The 18,844-nt window shown below is 41.9% G+C and overlaps 2 protein-coding genes across 2 annotated transcripts in view; one reads left to right on the plus strand and one right to left on the minus strand.

Annotated features, from left to right (window-relative positions):
• The window catches only part of LOC111864622 (glycosyltransferase 25 family member), a 230,625-nt gene that overhangs the window by 85,408 nt on the left and 126,373 nt on the right, over positions 1-18,844 (minus strand). The gene's annotated exons all lie outside the window — the stretch shown is intronic.
• The window catches only part of LOC111864623 (trace amine-associated receptor 8a), a 105,247-nt gene continuing 94,317 nt past the window's right edge, over positions 7,915-18,844 (plus strand). The window contains exon 1 of the mRNA XM_023851996.2: positions 7,915-8,068. The gene's annotated coding sequence lies outside the window, so the exon portion shown is untranslated. The remainder of the gene's footprint in view (positions 8,069-18,844) is intronic.

The following is an 18,844-nucleotide window of genomic DNA, read 5'->3' on the forward strand; positions in this document are numbered from 1 at the left end:
TCTTGTCACTGTGACAATCATACAGTCGCCTTCAATAAAGAGGCAATGAAATTATTAGCGGAATATTTAATCTGTCCGTAACTTTGGGAAGCCGATCACAGTGGCCGTGCGGTCTAAGGCGGTCTTCGTCCTCTCAAACACTGGGATTTGGGTTCGAATCCCACTCGAGACATGGATGTCTGTGGGCGTTTATTCTGTGTTTGAATTGTTCTGTGTATAAGTAGCGGCCTTGAGACGAGCTAGTCCCCTGTCCAAGGAGTCATACCGATTGAAACTGAAAAAGGGGCCAAGGTTCACATAGATTCGTGTCAGATCATGGATACTTACGAAGGTTAGGCGGAAGATGAGAACATGAAAATCGATAAGATTTTTGTCATACAGCCAATCCCCCCCCCCTTCCTCAGTACGTCTTGCAAATCTCTCTTCTTTACCCTTCACCCTCGTACATAGGAATATTAACGCAACGGTCTACAATGTTACATCCTCACCGCGGTTCGTCTTGTACACATAGGCGTTTTGATTTATTACACGACTACAATACATGCCATACGCACCTGACACAACACGTCATTTGGTTTCTCTCGTGGCACAGGTTAAAAATAGTCGATGTCTTCATTTTCAATCACGTCAAAGGAAAAATACAGACAGAGGGATTTTGAGAGAAATGCTGAGGAGAACATTTGGAGCAAAGAGGAACAAAATAACATGAGCAAATTACAAAACGAGAAGCTTAATTTTATAACTCTGTAATTATTACGGAGATAAAATGAAGGATGGAGGGGTAGGTATGACCTGTAGCACGAATGGGAGAGATGAGATATTCATATAATTTTTTTCTTTAAGGTTCTCGTATCTGAGTTCCAGTAAGTGTCATTATCAACAATTTAATAATATCCATACATTTATACATGTTAACATTTGCAAGACCGTAATTGCTAGGATTCTGGTCATCTCAATTGTGATATCGTGAAACTCGCGTGTACGAAGGAGAACTACCCAAATGACTGCGGTATTCGATTAATGCGCGTGGTAAATCTATGAAATGCCGGTCACGGTAGCCGAGCGGTCTAAAGCATGCACTGTCTTCGCTCGCTCGGAAGCTGGGATCGTGGGTTCGAATTCCACCCACAGCATGGATGTTGGGTGTGTTTCTGTGTTTGTGTACAGGTAGAGGCCTTGTGGCGAGCTAATCACCGGCCCAAGGAGTCCTACCGAATGTCTAAGATCTAGTAAACCGAAATGAAACGGAGAGTTTCATGGTGGTAGGCCAAGGCGCAATTGGGGCTGTTGCGCAAAAAAAAAAGTCTCTGTGCTTCCTTAATTAAGCACCACACCATGAAAACGTGTGGGGGAATGAAGACATAATTCCATTATTCTCGACCTCCTCGGTAGATGGAGGTGAATCGGCATTTTGCAAGCAAAGTAGTCCACTCAGACTCAGGGAAGGGGGAAAGGGGAAGGAATTCTTTCCCTCTCTCCTTTAGTTACAATCAGACTGTACAATCTGTAAGTCAATGTGCTGACTGGTGTACAATTTAATAACTATTTATTGTACACTCTTCTGGCATGTGCGGGATAAACATCCAGTGATGTTTTCCTCAGTTCTTTAGATCTGGTGCCCAAATTCTTTTGAGTCTTCGATTTTCATGAAGTTGAAGTAGTGGTTGAAGAAGTAGGTTGGAGTGATTTTCTAGTTTGTTGAAGTACTTGGTGCTGTTTCTCGGATGACTTCCGTTATGTAAATGTTTTTCATATTTTGGTAGTTCATGATGTTCGATTTTTTCTTTGATTAGGATTCCCGTGCCTCCGTGGGCTGTGTCATCGGGGTGGTTTCTGTGGTAAAGCTTGTATTTGGGGATATTGAAGTAGCTTCTTTTGGTGAAGTGGGTTTCGCTGATTAGCAGGATGTCGATTGAGTTTTTGTTTAGAAATATTTTTATATATTCTTGGTGATTTGGAAGTCCACCGGCGTTCCATTGGGCTATTCTTAGGAATTTGGCCATTTATTTCGCTTTGTTGACGAGTGTTGTTAGCATGTTTAGTACCATGGTACTTTGTTGTAATAATTGTTGAATTAAATTTTTGAATTCGTCTAGGAATTTTGCTGGTATGCTAATTATTTCTTCTGTTTGGGATAAATTTCGCTTTGTGATTTCTGCATAGCTTCTGGGTTGTTATTTCTACAGGTTGTATATTTCTCGTGTAGGATTCATTTGTGTAGATTGCTGGAGTGGAGGGTCTTTGGGAAAACCTTTTGCTGGTGCCTTTGGTTAGCTTACGAAAGTGTTCACATCCTCTGTAGTTTGCGGGGTGATTTCCTCTGCATAGTACGCACTGGCTGGTGTTTCCCTTGTCTTCTTGCAGTCTGTCCTGTTGTGTGGGCCACCGCATATGGCTTATTGCAGTATGTTTTTGTATGGCCGTACTGTTGACATCTCCTACATTGAATTATGTTTGTTTTGTTTGAGTGGGGGGGGGGGTTCTTTTTTTACTATTCTGTTTTGGAGTCCTGTTATTTCATAGATTTTTTTGTTGTCTTAGGCTGGTCCTAGGTCTACAATGAATAGGTTCAATGGCTCCTTAGTAGCTTTATGATGTCGAAGGAATTTTGTTGAAATTAGCAAGAAGAAGAATCTTTTTACCAGCAAATTGGACTTAAATTTGAGGAAGAAACTAGTGAAATACTACATTTGGAGCATAGCTCTGTATGGGGCTGAAACTTGGACACTTAGGGCAGTAGATCAGAAACACCTGGAAAGCTTCAAAATGTGGTGTTGGAGAAGGATGGAGAAGATCAGTTGGACTGATTATGTGAGAAATGAAGAAGTGTTATTTAGAGTCAGTGAGCAGAGGAACGTCTTACACGAAATAAGAAAAGGGAAGGATAATTACATTGGTCATATCTTACGCAGTAACTGCCTTCTAAAAGAAGATACTGAAGGAAAGATAGAGGGGCGGATAGAAGTGACCAGAAGACGAAGGAAGATGCTGGATGACCTTGGGGACAGAAGAGGATATTCTCATTTGAAGGAGAAAGCTCTAGATCGCTTTAAATGGAGGAACTGTTTTGGAAGAGACTATGGACCTGTCGTCTTGACAGATTACTGATGAATGAATTATTTTAACTCTGAAGAAGGTCACTTTCGCTTTCAATTTAGTCCTAGATCAGGCTCCCTTCAATGGGACAGCGTTATCACCTTACTTATAATCTGTCTACATAATAATTGCTGCATCTGCTGAGCTCTCTACCAAGAGCTATGCCACTGTACAGCCTGACGTGGGTCTGCTTTAAGTATATCTACATTGAGTGTTATACACGGTGGTCAATCCTGAATGTTATCCAGGCAAAAGTAGCCATCATCGGTGACGCGCATATAAACACACACACACACACACAAGCTTAACCTATTCCTCAACCTACACGCTTCAACCCTGATGATGGGAGTAGCATGTTTCTCCAGAACGTCGCTACCAGCGCATAAATCTACCCAGAAGAATACATTAATTAATTTGTTCCAACTTTTGCAATTGTATACCTATTTTGAGACCAAATTATACACCTATATGATTAAACACAGACTTAAAGAATTACGCATAATTACAGGGTTTCTGGACTTTTTCCAACGTCCGGTATTCCAGAGTATAGAAAACACGATGTTTCGGAAACCGGACCTGTTTCCGTCCTCAGGTGAAGGGGGAGAAGTCACCAACTCAGTTGGGCCCCTCAGAAAGGGCCCAATAAAAATTGGGAAAATTAATTACAGAGATTTCCGGACTTCAGACACGAAAAATTAACTTCATCACTTACATCAAAACGAATTGCCTCAATCCTTCCAGCCGCATTATGGACCTGGGGTCTACTCAGCCTCTACCAGAAATGAGCACCAGGAATCTCCCTGGGGTATATGGCGGCCGGCGCCTAAGGGTGACAACCTCACCGACATGTGAGCCGATTGTCTACAAAATGTGGGAGCCTCGACGTCTCACAACCTTACGGGCCTCCATGGCCTGTCACAGGGACCATTTTACCTTATCCTGTATCAAAACACTGCAAGGCTGACTAAATTTCAGTACTTACAGCAGTACACCAAACAGAACTCCGCAGGCTGGTTTAAGCGATAACGCTTCAGATTTTTATTTTGAAGGTGACTGCTTCGAGTCTCGGCTGGCGAGCCGGCTATCCGGAAGACTTTCGTGGCTTTACTTAGTCTCTCCAGGCAAACTCCGGGGTATCCGCCGAAATTATGGCATGACCAATTACTTCCACATCCCTTCCATTACATTATTAATTAAATCATCCATTCATTCTATGCCATACCGCCTGAGAAATTAACAGCACTGTTCAGTAAATCACAAATACACCGAAATAAGCGAAACTGACCGGGAAATTAAATTCTCCGGTTTAGAGTTCATGGATGTCTCGAATCAAAGGCTGTATATATAAACTACAACCGAACTATTAATTTCAAGAAGACAGAAATGAATCCTTGTACTTTTATAATTCAGAGAAACCGAAATGTTAAATCTTAAAATATAAGATCAAACCGCGTTTGATGTTTGATCTGTTTACTGGATCACTACATCCGTATGGATAAATATACACTTCATACTCAGCCTATCTTTAGATCTATACATTCAATGAAATATGATTAATAATAATTTATGAAACACAACTTTAGAAGCCAACTGAAAGCAAAAAGACTGGAGTTCTACTTGGAAATGACAGTCACTGCATTTCCTTCAGAGAAGAGATGTTAATACAAATTGAACTACAGGAACAGTTCCCAAATAAACGTCCGCTGGCGAACCGAGATCAACAAATTTCCTCGTCACTTCATGACTGCAATGACTCATGACACTCTTATCTAAAAACAGCAGCACTTTGGCGGCGATAATGCAGCATGGCTGTCAAACTAACCTCGAACTCCATGGAGCACAATTCTTCTAGACAAGCTAACAGTTCCTCAGATACTGAAGATATATCAGAAGACTCATTACCGTGTTAACAACAGCCCGCCACTGGCTCCTATGCTGTGCCATAGGAATCAAGTCCTCCCTCCCCGTCATATTTCTGAAACATCCACTTCAATATTATTCTCTCTACGCCTAGGTGTGGGGGCACGCGGTAGCGTAGTTGGTTGAGGCACTATGCTACAAGACGGAAGGTCGCGGGATCAAATCCCAATGAGGTGGATTCTTTCAATTTACCTAATCCTTCCAGCCGCACTGTGGCCTTGTGGTCGACTCAGTCTCTAACAGAAATGAATACTAGGAATATTACTTGGGGGGGGGGGTAAAGGGAGCCGGTCGGTAAGGCTGGCAATCTCACCGCCATCTGTGAGCCGACTGTCTAGAGAAAATGTGGGACCCTCAAAGTCTCACAACCCACGACCTGTTACAAGAATAGCTTTACCTTACCTTTTAAGCCTAGGTGTTCCAAGCGGTCTCTATCCTTCAGGTCTAATTACAGACCTCTAAATACGTTTCTCTTCTCTCGCATGCGTGCTACATGCACCGCCCATCTCATGCTACTTAAAAATATTTTTCTTTTTTAAATTCGCTTGGTGTGGGGGTAGAGTCCAACTGGGTCCACTCGGCACGGCGGTCATTGATTGGCCTATTGTAGCCTGCCCCGGGTGATTATGATGATGGAGAATTTGGTGGAATGAAGATTGGCAGGGGAAACCGAAGTACTTGGAGAAAATCCACCCCAGCACCACTTTGTCCTCCACAAATCCCACTTGACCAGACCCGGGATCGAAAACGGGGCGCCGCGGTGGGAAGCCAGCGACTAACCGCTTGAGCTATGGCGCGACCTCTTATCCTCCTTAACATGATAACCCTAATGATATCCTGTGGGAAATACAAATTACGAAGCTCGATTCAATTTAGTTAGAAATTAAAGAGTTTTCCTCCCATGCTCCATATAGCTAACATGTCCATGTAGCGGGGCTTGAAGTTACCCGAAAGCATTTCCACACATTGTAGGGCATGCTACTTCGCGTACTGCTTTTGTGAATGTTAACTAGTTTAAAAATAACTGCAACCTGCCAATTTCGGTAAAGACTCCTGTATGATATACTACCTTTGTCAGTAAATGATATATGCAGAAATGAGGTAAAGGGGACACTCCGTGTACATCCATCAAATATGACGTGTTTCGTAGTCCAGTGTCGCATGGCACTGTGGCGACCTTTTAAAATCGCCGCCTGCTAAACGCTTATGAGAATAATTGTGTGCTTGGGGAAGGAATGAAAAAGTATACTGATTTAAACACTTTATAATATTAATTTTGTTCCACTATGTACAACCCCTAACGTTATATTAACTGAAATCAATTTAGATAAACAATTTTCTCATCAAAATGATGGTCCCAAAAATGATGACCTTGCGATGACATAACCAATGAATGAATGTAAGAAGGGAGGGTCATAATAATCCGGCCCTTGCACCGCGACCTTCAATGATCTATTGTGCTTCGCCTTTTGACTGTTTGTTTTTATTGCTAGTGGGGTGGGACTAATTCCCTTGCACTGCGGCCACTTTTGGCCTACTGTACCAGCCCCAGATGATAGGTGAGGGTGACTGTGGAGCAATTGGTGGAATGAAACCGAAGTACTCGGAGAAAATCTGCCTCAGCGCCACTTTGTCCACCACAAGTCCCATTTGACCAGACTCGGGATCGAACCCGGGCCGCCGCGGTGGAAAGCCAGAGACTAACCGCTTGAGCGATGGCGCGGTCTCCCCTTTTGACTCTTTATTAAACCTACACATCTAATGAAATGGAGGCGTCACAGTGGCCACTCGGTTCAATAAAGAACTTGCCCAGGTGACGAAATCTGAAATAAGCTATGGCCTCACAATCACATAGGTTATGAGTGGCTCATTCTTTTTCTAGGCACCTTTCGCAAGTGGGGTCATCTGTCAATCCCAGTTTGAAAAGGTGTGATAGAGCCAAGAATATTTATTTGCACAAGTTGCTTCTAACTCACACTTTACGCCCATTAAGTCCTTCTCAAAGCGAGGAAAGGCCATCATCAGGTATCTTCTTTTTTTTACCTTGGCACTACAGCCCCAGTGAGCCTAGGCCTACCTCCATGAACTTCTCCGTTCACTTCGGTTTTTCTAGATCTTACGCATACGGTAGGACTCCATGGGCGGGTGATCAGCTCGTCGCAAGGCCTCTACCTGTACACAAACATAGAAAAACGCACACACACAAACTAAACATCCATGCCCTGAGTGGGATTCGAACCCACGATCCCGGTTTCCGAGCGAGCGAAGACAGTACATGCCTTAGACCGCTCGGCTACCGTGACCGGCTCAGGTATCTTCTATCTCGACAGAATTGTTGCATTCTACCTACCTACCTCCCTACGTACCTACCTATCCATCTGTCTGTCTGTCTATCTGTCCGTGCATCTATGGTTCTACAATGCTTTGTTAGATCTTGGCCATTTTCTCAGTTTCACAGTCCTATTTACAGTCGGTAGAATTCCTTTGATGGGGGATCAGCCCGTCATAAGGCCGCTGTCTACACACAGAACAACACAAATACGGAATAAACGCACATACAGACATCCATGCCTTGAGTGTGATTCGAACCCACGATCCTAGCGTTAGAGCGAGAGAAGACAGTTCATTACTTAGATCGCGCGGCCACTGTGATTGGCTGTTGTACTGTATGGCACGTCAAAATTTCATATCGTGTGAGAATGCGATATGAAATAATTAAAAATAAATTAACCTTAATTAATATGAGCTTATAATAATGTTAAGCAGTGGTATGGAAGGTCAATATTGGGAATACGGTAGCCTAAAATACGCTGCACTTCATTTGGATCTGATAATACAATGAGAGGCAGGGAAGAATGAAGATGGTAGGTCCTGCGCAGTTTATCTGTGGGCGAGTTACATCGCACAACGGCGCGCGGTATGGCGCCGTTCCCAAGCAGTATGTGATTCGACATCCGCCCAACCGCGAGTAGACCCAATGTTTCCTCTAGTGCTCTCGGGATGTTAAGTGGTGATCTGAATCGACATTAAACATCAATAAACTCAACGCATGGTAAGTAACTATCATCACGCGCCAAACGAAACAGACCGAGAGGTTAGTATGTGTAGTACCTGCTTTAACCTATACCAAAACTCTACAAAGTGCCCACAGTGTGTACTCGTATGTCTGTGTTTCGTGTGGTTCTCAAAGTAAACATCAGCAGTAACCGTTTGGTTTTGTAGCGGTTACGTAACATGTTTTCTGTTAGGTACGAACTTATATTTGATATATTATTTAGAAGAAATTCAGGCCTTAAAGGTTCAAATGTATGCATCATCACAATATAATTTATTTACTTGTAACTAATATGGCATTTAATGAACATTCTTGACTAGATCACTTAACGTAACTTACACGGTGAGATAACAACGTCAAATGAGCAAAAGTTCGTGGATAATCGACGTTTTTCGATAACTGTACCTTTCCAGAAATGAACTTTAGTAAGATATGGCATAAGCAGCGCCATAGCTCAAGCGGTTAGTAGCTGGCTTCCCACCGCGGCGGCCCGGGTTCGAACCCGGGTCTGGTCAAGTGGGATTTATGGTGGACAAAGTGGCGCTGGGGCGGGTTTCTGTCGGAGTACTTCGGTTTTCCTTACCAATTTTCATTCCGCCAAATTCTCCATCATCATAATCACCCGGGGCAGGTACAATAGGCCAATTAGTGGCCGACGTGCCGAGTGAACCCAGCTGGACTCGTCCCCTTTTATTATGAGAATTAAAAAAAAAAAGGTATGGCAGTCGTAGTTCGACGAGGAATGGAGGAATACACTTAGAATGGGCATTAAAAAGTTCCGTTTCGATTACCACATGTAGCCTATCTAATTATACAAAGGCTGCAGTAAATCGAGCGAACATGAGCAGTTTCCAAACATTTGCGACATCGCATCATAATAGGCATGAATGAATGTATAGGGGGTGGGCCTTCTTGGTCCTTGCACCGCGACCACAGTGATCTATTGTGTCTATCATAATAGGCATTGTTGCTGTATTAACGCTCCTTCCCATATCAATGAATGTAATGGAAATAGTGTGTAAGACATAACAGAAATATCTGTCTTACGGAGAATCAAATTGGACAATCATTTGGACAAATTATACAATCAGGGCTACTTTCTACGGATTGTATAATTCATCACACCAAAAAGTAAGACAATATAACTTACATTCTAACACTTCACTCGAGACATTAGTGTAAATATAACAACGCTGGATGTTATTACAAGACATATATATTTATGAGATACAAAATAAAGGGCAAATAAAACGTTAAACATCGTTTCTGGAATCAGCATACTGCCGAATATATTACATACTGTGAATTAAAGAAATTAAATTTTTAATTAAACTCTGATTTTATGATGATTTTTTTATGATGAATTTTCTCTTCTCCACGTCGTCCAGACCGGCCCTGGGGCCCATCCAGCCTCCTGTCCAATGGGTACCGGGGGCTCTTTCCTCGGGGGTAAAGCGGCAGGATCGTGAAGCTGACCACTAATCTCCAACTAGTACCGAGGTCAGAAAATGTGGATTTATACATCCATCCCCCATGAGCTTTAACGGCAAGGTACAATGTAGGACTCAGAAATTCAATTATATAAATATCAAACGGTTCAAGCACAGCTGAGAAAGGTCATCAGGTGACATATAATATATCCAGCGTGGTTTGTTCACGTACAGTCTGTTTAATGATGACGTCAACAGCAAAGGCTACATAGGGTTGGATAGTCAGAAGACAATTAAAACTGAATTGGTACAAAACTGGTAGGTAGTACATTTGATTTCATTTAATTGTGGGTACTATCCTGGAATTTTCCTAGAGGTATTAGGAACACCACGAGATATCTCAGTCAGAACAGACAGTCTACAGGTCGAGGTTTGAAATTGAGACCTCCGAAATAAAAAGGCGAGCCTCCCACTCGACTGCGACGTTCGACTTATTCACGTGGTAGATTTACGAATTTCAACCAAATTTATTTCCCTCAGCACAACTTAAGTGATTACTGTTCAGTGACACTTCTTGCATAGACATACTAAACTTTAGTACTCAGCATAAGGCCGCGCCATAGCTCAAGCGGATAGTAGCTGGCTTCCCACCGCGGAGGCCCGGGTTCGATCCCGTGTCTGGTCAAGTGGGATTTGTAGTGGACAAAGTGGTGCTGGGGCGGCTTTTCTCCGAGTACTTCGGTTTCCCCTTCCAATCTTCATTCCACCAAATTCTCCATCATCATAATCACCCGGGGCTGGCTACAATAGGCCAATCAGTGGCCGCCGTGCCGAGTGGACCCTGTTGGACTCCACCCCCCACTAAGCGAATTAAAAAAAAATATTACTCAGCATAGCAGCGTAAGCGGTATAGCGATTAGCTGTGGGCTGGACGAACGAGGGGTCGGAGTTCGAGTCCCGGTAGGGTCAAGAATTTTCAATCCTCCATGTCGTCCAGACGGGCACTGGGGTTCACCAAACTTCCTATCCATTCAGTACCGGGAACTCTTTCCCCGGGAGTAAAGCGACCGGGGCGTGAAGCTGACCACTCACCTCCAACTAGTGCGGAGGGCAAGAAAATGTGGATCTGTACATCCACACCCCATACGCCTTCATGGCATAGTGCTTAATTAGTTAAGCACAGGGGAAACTTTACTTTATCTTACTCAGCATAACGTTTTTGTAAAGATATACTGTAGGTTAAATATTCACTACTCATAATCAATTTCTGTATAGAAATTACTCAGTACAATTTTTGTATAGCTCTACTACACATTAAGTATTTACTACTCGACAAAACTTTTTGTATACGTTAAATATTTACTACTTAATGTATATTATGTCTACACAGCAATCTGCACTGGCGGAAATATATACAGCTTAATATCTACCTATATATCTATGGCTCTACAGCCCCTTTGTTGGAACTTGGCCGCCGCCTCTGCGGTCTAGTGGTCAGAGTTCCTGGCTACAGATCCAGAGGTCCGGATTCGATTCCCGGCGCTACCAGATTTTCTGAGTAGTAGTGGGTCTCGAACGGAGTTCACTCAGCTTCGTGAGGATAACTGAGCAGCTACTTGAATGGAAAAGTAGCGGCTCCGGTCTAAAAAAAAAACGAAATTAACGGCCGTGGGGATCCGCTACACTGACCACGGAACACTCTCTATCGGCTAAAGTTGGCACTAACTTCGACGACAAGCGGCGGCCGCTCGGTAGGTATATTTCGATTTCAGTTTCTTGAGCTTTTACACAGTCGATAGGACTCCTTGGACGGGGAATCAGCCAGTCGCAAGGCCGCTACCTATACATAACACAGAATAAGCGCACACAGACAACCATCCCTCAAGCGGGATTTGAACCCACGATCTCAGTGTTAGAGTGAGTGAGGACCGCGCGACAGCTGTGATCGGCAGAGCTGTATATACTGTACAACACAACACGGCGCTACGGTAAGAAAGTTACAATATCCAAGTTCGATATGTTGTGGATTCCCTCACAATTGTAATGACGAGATGTTATAGAATTCCATGTAAAGAACAATAAGCCACTCCCGAGCTTCAATACAAAGCATTATATTGCACCTTGTTTCCGTGCCTGTGTACCTGTTAACCAGCGACTAAGGTAACATCATCCTCTGTACTTCTGACAAAACAATTCAATTCAAGATTAACGATGTAACTCGCTAAACACTGCGCTTCTACTTGAGCTGGTTGCTGTACCACTGTTATTTACTCTCTAATTTTATGCTTCACAGAGCTTAGCAGTAATTAGTGGAGCATTATAAATCCACATTAAATCAATTACTCAGTTCATCTTCCTACATAATTAGTATAGAACAATATATCTCGTTAAACTGATAATGACAATATTAATCCTATCTGACAAGCTGTCAGCTGATAATCAAAATTGTATATTTTCATAGTTCACATTTTATTTGAGCACAGATAGGAAAAAACACGAATTCCGTTGACTAGTTCAGAACTTTTACTATAAATGTGAAGGATCATAGTCTACACACAAAACCTAAGATTTATTTGTTATTCCATGTGAGTATAAAGCATAGTGTCACTATGGGGAAGCATACATATTGACAAGTGTTTGAAATGCGACTATAGACGGGGTTTGGAATGGTGATTGGATTTACTGACCACTAACAGATAGTGACTACATGTAATTAATAAGCTCTCGCTAATCCATGCACTCGTATTCTCAGTTTTTCACTACCCGCTTCCTGGTAAAGGATCATAACATTGTCCTCTGCTTAGGTCCTCACCGGCTGGCGAATATCCCACAACTGACTAAAACTCTAAATCTGCCCCGTTTATAATCCCTCAGCACGTACCGCGTAAAAAACATGGTTTTTCATCGTTGTACTTCAATCCTTGCTGTGGGAACATGTTTGTTTGCGAAGCCTTTATTCATCAACGGCTGCCGTATGTTTATTCCGCGATCGTTGCCTAGCATCGGCCGTTGTTTATAGACTCATTATTTAGCAAAGTGTCTACATGCTACAGTTATATGTGTTTTATAACAGGGTGCTGAGAGTAATTTGGACTTAAGAGGAAATAATGAGGATGGAGAAAACTACATTACGAGTAGCTTTACAGTTCGTATCCTTCACAAAATATTAATAGATACAAGAAATGTTTCCATAATTTGAGTGGGGAAACCTTAGGAGAAGGGACCACTTGGGAGACCTAGGTGATTAAAAGAAAACAGGGTGAGGCTGTGGACCAGATAAGCACAGGAACCGGTACCGGGTCTATTGTGAACACGCAATGAACATCCAGGTTCTGTTAGAGCAGGGAATTTCTTGATCAGCATTCGGAAGGTGCTAGCTTCGAATCTCGGAAATGGCACCAAATATAACTGAGATAACCCTTCATGCATATTCTGGAAGAATACATCAAATTAGACCATGATCGTTTCCTTCCACTTTCATTTCCATTCAATATGATTCAACCATTTGTAGCCCATTGGTTACAATATGAACCACTTGCTTCAACATACAAAACCTGTGCATTCTGCCCACAGCGTGTATTAAATTTATATATTTCGTATAATTTTCGAAATAAAGAGCGATTATGTCCTTAAACAGCAGTAAACGGTTGGGTGTAACAGGAGGGGTAATATGTTTTCTGTGCGGTATGAACTGAATTTGTAGACATTATTGAGATTTCAGCTTTTAAAAGGTTAATTATCCTACGACGAATCAGTAATATCCTACAGTGAGATGAGCTACTGACAGCTGCTAAATAAATAAGGAGAACTTTGCTCCGTCTAGCTAGTTTTCGGTTGCTTATATACATTACACTAGTTGTGTGAAGAGCAGTAAATATGAAGGTCTCTGAGGTCACTTGATTTTAATCTATCGCAAAATGTAGAAGCAAATCGCGGCAGCTACTTCAAAAGACTAAAGTCACACAGTTCCCGTGTGATGATTACAATTTAAAAGGCACGAAACTAATTTCTCGACAAGGGGATATACAAATTTCAATTTTACGGGAATGTGAATTCTGTGTGATACTAAATTCATATGGAACTTACACAGTGAATATTACCAACATGGCGAGCTCATCCATATTTTATGACAGTTACAAGAATTGTTCGGCGTAAAATGTACTTAGATGGACTGAACAGATAAAATAACAATATGGAAATTCTCTTAAAAGAGCCCAAACTAACCAAACATAAATCCATGGAGTTTGCGCCCTTCTTGAGAATCCTCCAGTCGCTCACCTACTCAAGAATTTCTCAACATTTTACGGAACCTGAAGTTTCATTACTGTGTTCACTAGAGCCTTACACTGAATCCAGCCCATACCACCCCATCTTACCTCGCTAAGATCCATCTTAAGATTACCCTCCTACATACGTCTTGTGGACTCTTTCCTTCTGGCTTTTCCACAAGAACCATATATGCATTATTCTTCTCCCCCATGCGATCTATATGCCTTGCCCAGCTCATCATTCTTAACTTGATCATTTTAATTATACTTGGAGAAGAGTACAAATTATGAAGCTTCTCATTATACAGCTTTCATTGATCTGAAACTAATAATTAAATATATGTGCGTGTTTTATGTTCGAATCCTAGGGCTAAATCATATAACAACATCTATAAAAATGAAGAAAGCAGTCTTCTGGGATTACACGGCGCCAAATCCCAGAAGACTGCTTTCTTCATAGTCACCGCCGTGAAAGCCTCAAATCTTACATCTATAAAAATGTCTTAAAAATATGTTCACAAGTTGCTAATATGATAGGATAAGGGGCAGTGAAAGCGCCTGCGCAGGATGCGAATCTAAGAGCGCAAGCTCCCGCTTCAACGGCGATCGAAAAGCGCACATGCATACGTACATTATACACACTAGAAGGTTGCCATATTTTAAATCGCCTGCAGCATTCTGTTCAGACTACACGCATAACAGCAAAGTCAGAGATGTTGCCGCACATTTACGGCAATTAAACAGGTTCCAATACAGCCCCCACCGAATGGCAAGCGCAAGCCCCGTGTCTCACCTAAACCTTATCATGGATCACACTCAATGGGCCATTACTGGGCTTACTTCAGTTCTTCAGAGAATATGTGCGCAAGGACCTGCCTAAGAACCAAGTAAGATAAGTACACTGCGTAAATATTAAACATGTATTCGATGTTTTTTTCCTTGCCACTACAGCCCCAGTGGGCCTAGGCCTACCTCCATGAACTTCTCCGTTCACTTCGGTTTTTCTAAATCTTGCACATTCGGTAGCACTCCTTGGGCGGGTGATCAGCTCGTCGCAAGGCCTCTACCTGTACACAAACACAGAAAAACGCACACACATAAACTAAACATCCATGCCCTGAGTAGGATTCGAACCCATGATCCTGGTTTCAAAGCGAGCGAAGACAGTACATGCTTTATGTATTCGATATACTGGCACAAATATATATATGTTATAGAATAGTTAAAGTACTAGTTCGTATCCCGGGCTCCTACTATAATAAAATGCAAGGGAATTATGGGAAATTGTTTCTTTCTTATATAAAACATCTTTAAAAAATTCTTACTTAATTCAAGCATATTCCATAAATCTTCTACATATATCTTCATCAATGAGTGTAAAGAAACAAACAGGACCTTAAAAACTTAATAAACAAATAAAATTTAATGAAGAGAAAGAAACAAGGAACTGAATAATCTGTCATTAAATTCATGTTGTAAAAATTAATGTATACAAAATCACACATATTCTGCATTATTCACCTCTTTCAACGAGGATTGTTAAAAAGCCAGCGTTATGTAATAACCACATATAGTTGCCTAGCGACGAAACAGGAGTGGACATGGAACGTTTATGCACATACCTTATACAGCGTCCTAGGAATCAGAAAGCAAACAGTTGAAGGCAAAGTTGTCCCTGTACTTAACTACTTAAGCGCTACGCATGAAGTACAGGGGAGATGATGTACAGATCCACGTATGTGTGACTTCGACACTAGTTGGAGGTGAGTGGCCACCTTTCCGCTGGGTGGGACCTAGAACCGGTCTGGACTATGTGGAGTGGAGAAAAATCTTTCCTCTACCGGGACTCGAACTCTGACCCATCGGATATACTTTTAAGTACGCCTCCTTCGAAATAAACACGTGTAAGACTGCATTAGAGATAAGGTGTATAGCTCCTGTGTTCTGCCACTAAAGCCTTCTTACCGTTTCATTGCCATGTCGTTTAATTAAGTAAGCGCGGTTCTATTTACTGAACTGTTAAATCTGTGTACTCTGTTCGAACGTGTTTCAGGAGCAGCTGAAGAATATGTTAGAGTCGGAAACTATAGCCACAGTAAATGACACTGGGGAGAAAAAAAAACCGTTCAATAGTTCAAACTCCATTCACGTAAATGGAATACCTTTATGGTCCACTGACGGTAAATACAGATCGCCACAGGAAACAATCACGTTCATTCGATCTCAGGACCTCTCTCACGTCTGCTACCTTTGTTAATCAGATCGTAATGGAAACTGTTACATTTTCTAAACACATTCGGATCTTTTTATGAAACATTTACGTTGTGCAAATACTACACTACATTCTAGGTAAAGATGTCCCTGCGCTTAACTAATTAAGCACTACGCAATGAAGGCGTATCGGGAAGTGGATGTATAGATGCACAAGTTGGAGGTGAGTGATCACTTTCACGCCCCGGCCGCTTTACCCCTGGTATCCATTGGATAGGCAGTTGGGTGGACCCCAGAGCCGGTGTGGACGACGTGGAAAAGAGGGAATTCTTGACCCTACATTGAAACAGCTTCTGAAATACGGCCAACTCCACATTCAGACCTGCGTGCAGCTTCAACATTCCGAACACAAAGCGGCCAAACATAATAGCGCCTTTATGTGCGTCTCAAGGCCAATAGCCTTTCACAAGTTGTATGAGATTCTTTGTTGGAAATCTTTTCTAAAAGTGGGACTTTCGACTATATCGGTCAGGTATATTATCATTTCACTTCACGTCACAAACCGTGGACTTTTCATTGGGCCAGGTTTCGCGCATTCATCTCTTTCCCTCGCACAGTACATTTACATCTCGCTCACACAACAACTACTTCTCCCGCATTCTCAATCTGTCTTCTAGAACCGGAGTTTATTGCAAGAATGTGCCTGCAGTTACATCCACGAAGCCCCCACTCATTTTGCAGTGATATCTCATGAAAAGAGGAACACTGTGCCAGGATTCACTGTCTGATGATGCCTCAGAATGCCTCTATATCCACACATTTACCTACTATTCACAGGACTCCAGAAATCTACCACGTGAATCCTTAAATGTTTTATGACAAGCGGGGATCTTCCGTATAATGACCTATTTCTAGAAGAATATAAAACAAGAAATGCATCTCCTACGTTTTGACGTAACGGAGTACACGGAAGATGGATGAACAAGAACCTCAACTCACACGTAAGCAACCGCATTCAGAATATAAAGTGATCTGAATTTATTACAGATGTCATACTAACAAACGGGGGAAATTTTATTCATGATAAAAAGTACGTATTTAAGCGAAACAAAATAATATTTCACACAGAATTACTGGGTTCTTGGACTTTTCCCAGCGTCCGGTATTCTAGAAAATATATGGCACGACGTTTCGGAAACTGGATCTGTTTCCGTCATCAGGTGAGGGAGGGAAAACACCCACTCAGTTGAGCCCCTTAGAAAGAGCTGCACGAGGTCCAGTGATTGAGATTAACTCTTTCTAAGGGGCCCAACTGAGAAGGTGTCTTTCCCCCTCATCTGAGGACGGAAACAGATCCAATTTCCGAAACGTCGTGTTTTCTATTTCCTAGAATACCGGACGATGGAAAGAGTCCAAAAATCCAGTAATTCTGTGTAACATCATCATCGTCAGAACTCTTTATAAAACAATGTTTGTGCATGTGATGAAGGGGCATTTCCAACACAGCGCATATTCGTGACTCCCTGATTTTGTAAAACAGCTACAAATGAATGTCTTGGTTACTGACGGTAGTTCCTGATACAGATGTTTTATTACAGAAGATTTGCACATAAACATAATAACACTTGTCATTATCTAGCACGGAGTGGGCTGGTCTAACGGTAACGTTCTAAACATAAATTAGGGAGGTTCTCTGTTCGAATCTCGGCAGTTTTCCATTGGCCACGGCGCGACCTCAGGCTATGGGAATGTGGAGACAGCCTCCACATATAGAGGATACCTAAGAATATCTTTCATAAAGAGTGATGGACAGCCGGCAAGGAATAGCCACCAGCTTGAGGGGGGGGGGAGGTGAAGTCTGTAAGGCGTCAGCAAAAAGCGATTAAATGTTACGAAATGTCACACATGACCTGGAACTTGGACGGATGTTTACGCACGATCAAAGCGGCTTGACCAAATATAACTTGGGAGATAAAGTCAAGGAGTATGCCGTGGGTGGGATATATAGCGCTTTTTTGCGGGAGAAATGTACACAATATTTGTGGGAAATTCTGAAAGGAAGAAACTCCTTTCGCGAGACCTAGTTGTAGATGGGGATAATATTAAAATTGATCTTAAGGAGATAGTGTGAACGTTAGGACGGGATTCGAGTAGCTCAGCGATGAATCTTAATAGTTCCATAAAAAATCGGGGAATTTATTGACGAGCTGAGAGATTCTCTGTTTCTCAAGGAAAACTTGCTCTAGGGACCTAGTTATATTGTTCATAAAAACATTAGGAAGTAAGAGGACGTATTCAAATAAACAAAAAAGCACATAATAAATACTTTACATACAGAAAATATAAATCGTGCAGTATAAAAAAGAATCACGTGCTACGGTAAAGGAAAATTAATGCTGCAGAAATCAATGGGAATTTGTTTATCAAAAGGATTTAACTGTACATCACTGGCACTTTGAGAGTTCCTTTCAAACTTTGTTTAATTCATTACCCTCAGAACAAAATGACGCCTTTCAAATGTGATCGTGAAAAATGAGTGTGAAAATTATGAAATGCCTCTCTTATTCAAAGACTGTATTAACAGAACACAAACCACGGCAGGTAACAAAAGTATCAGTAACATAATATGAACTGTACACTTTTAAATACAACATAAATTATGCAATGTGAAGACTCGAATGGGGTTTCTACTAAATAGCAGATAGAGACTTATATGAGACTGAAGCAGAAGGATCCTGACAAGCTTTTATTAATGTATGGTAATGCGAAAATTTTCTGAATTAGGACAGAGGATTCATTATAAATGTACATTCCTGAGAAGATATGGACAAAGGCATTCTTGTCGTGTAGTATATGTGTCTGGT

The sequence above is a fragment of the Cryptotermes secundus genome, unplaced genomic scaffold (genome assembly GCF_002891405.2).
Source record: "Cryptotermes secundus unplaced genomic scaffold, Csec_1.0 scaffold121, whole genome shotgun sequence".
NCBI lineage: Eukaryota > Metazoa > Arthropoda > Insecta > Blattodea > Kalotermitidae > Cryptotermes > Cryptotermes secundus.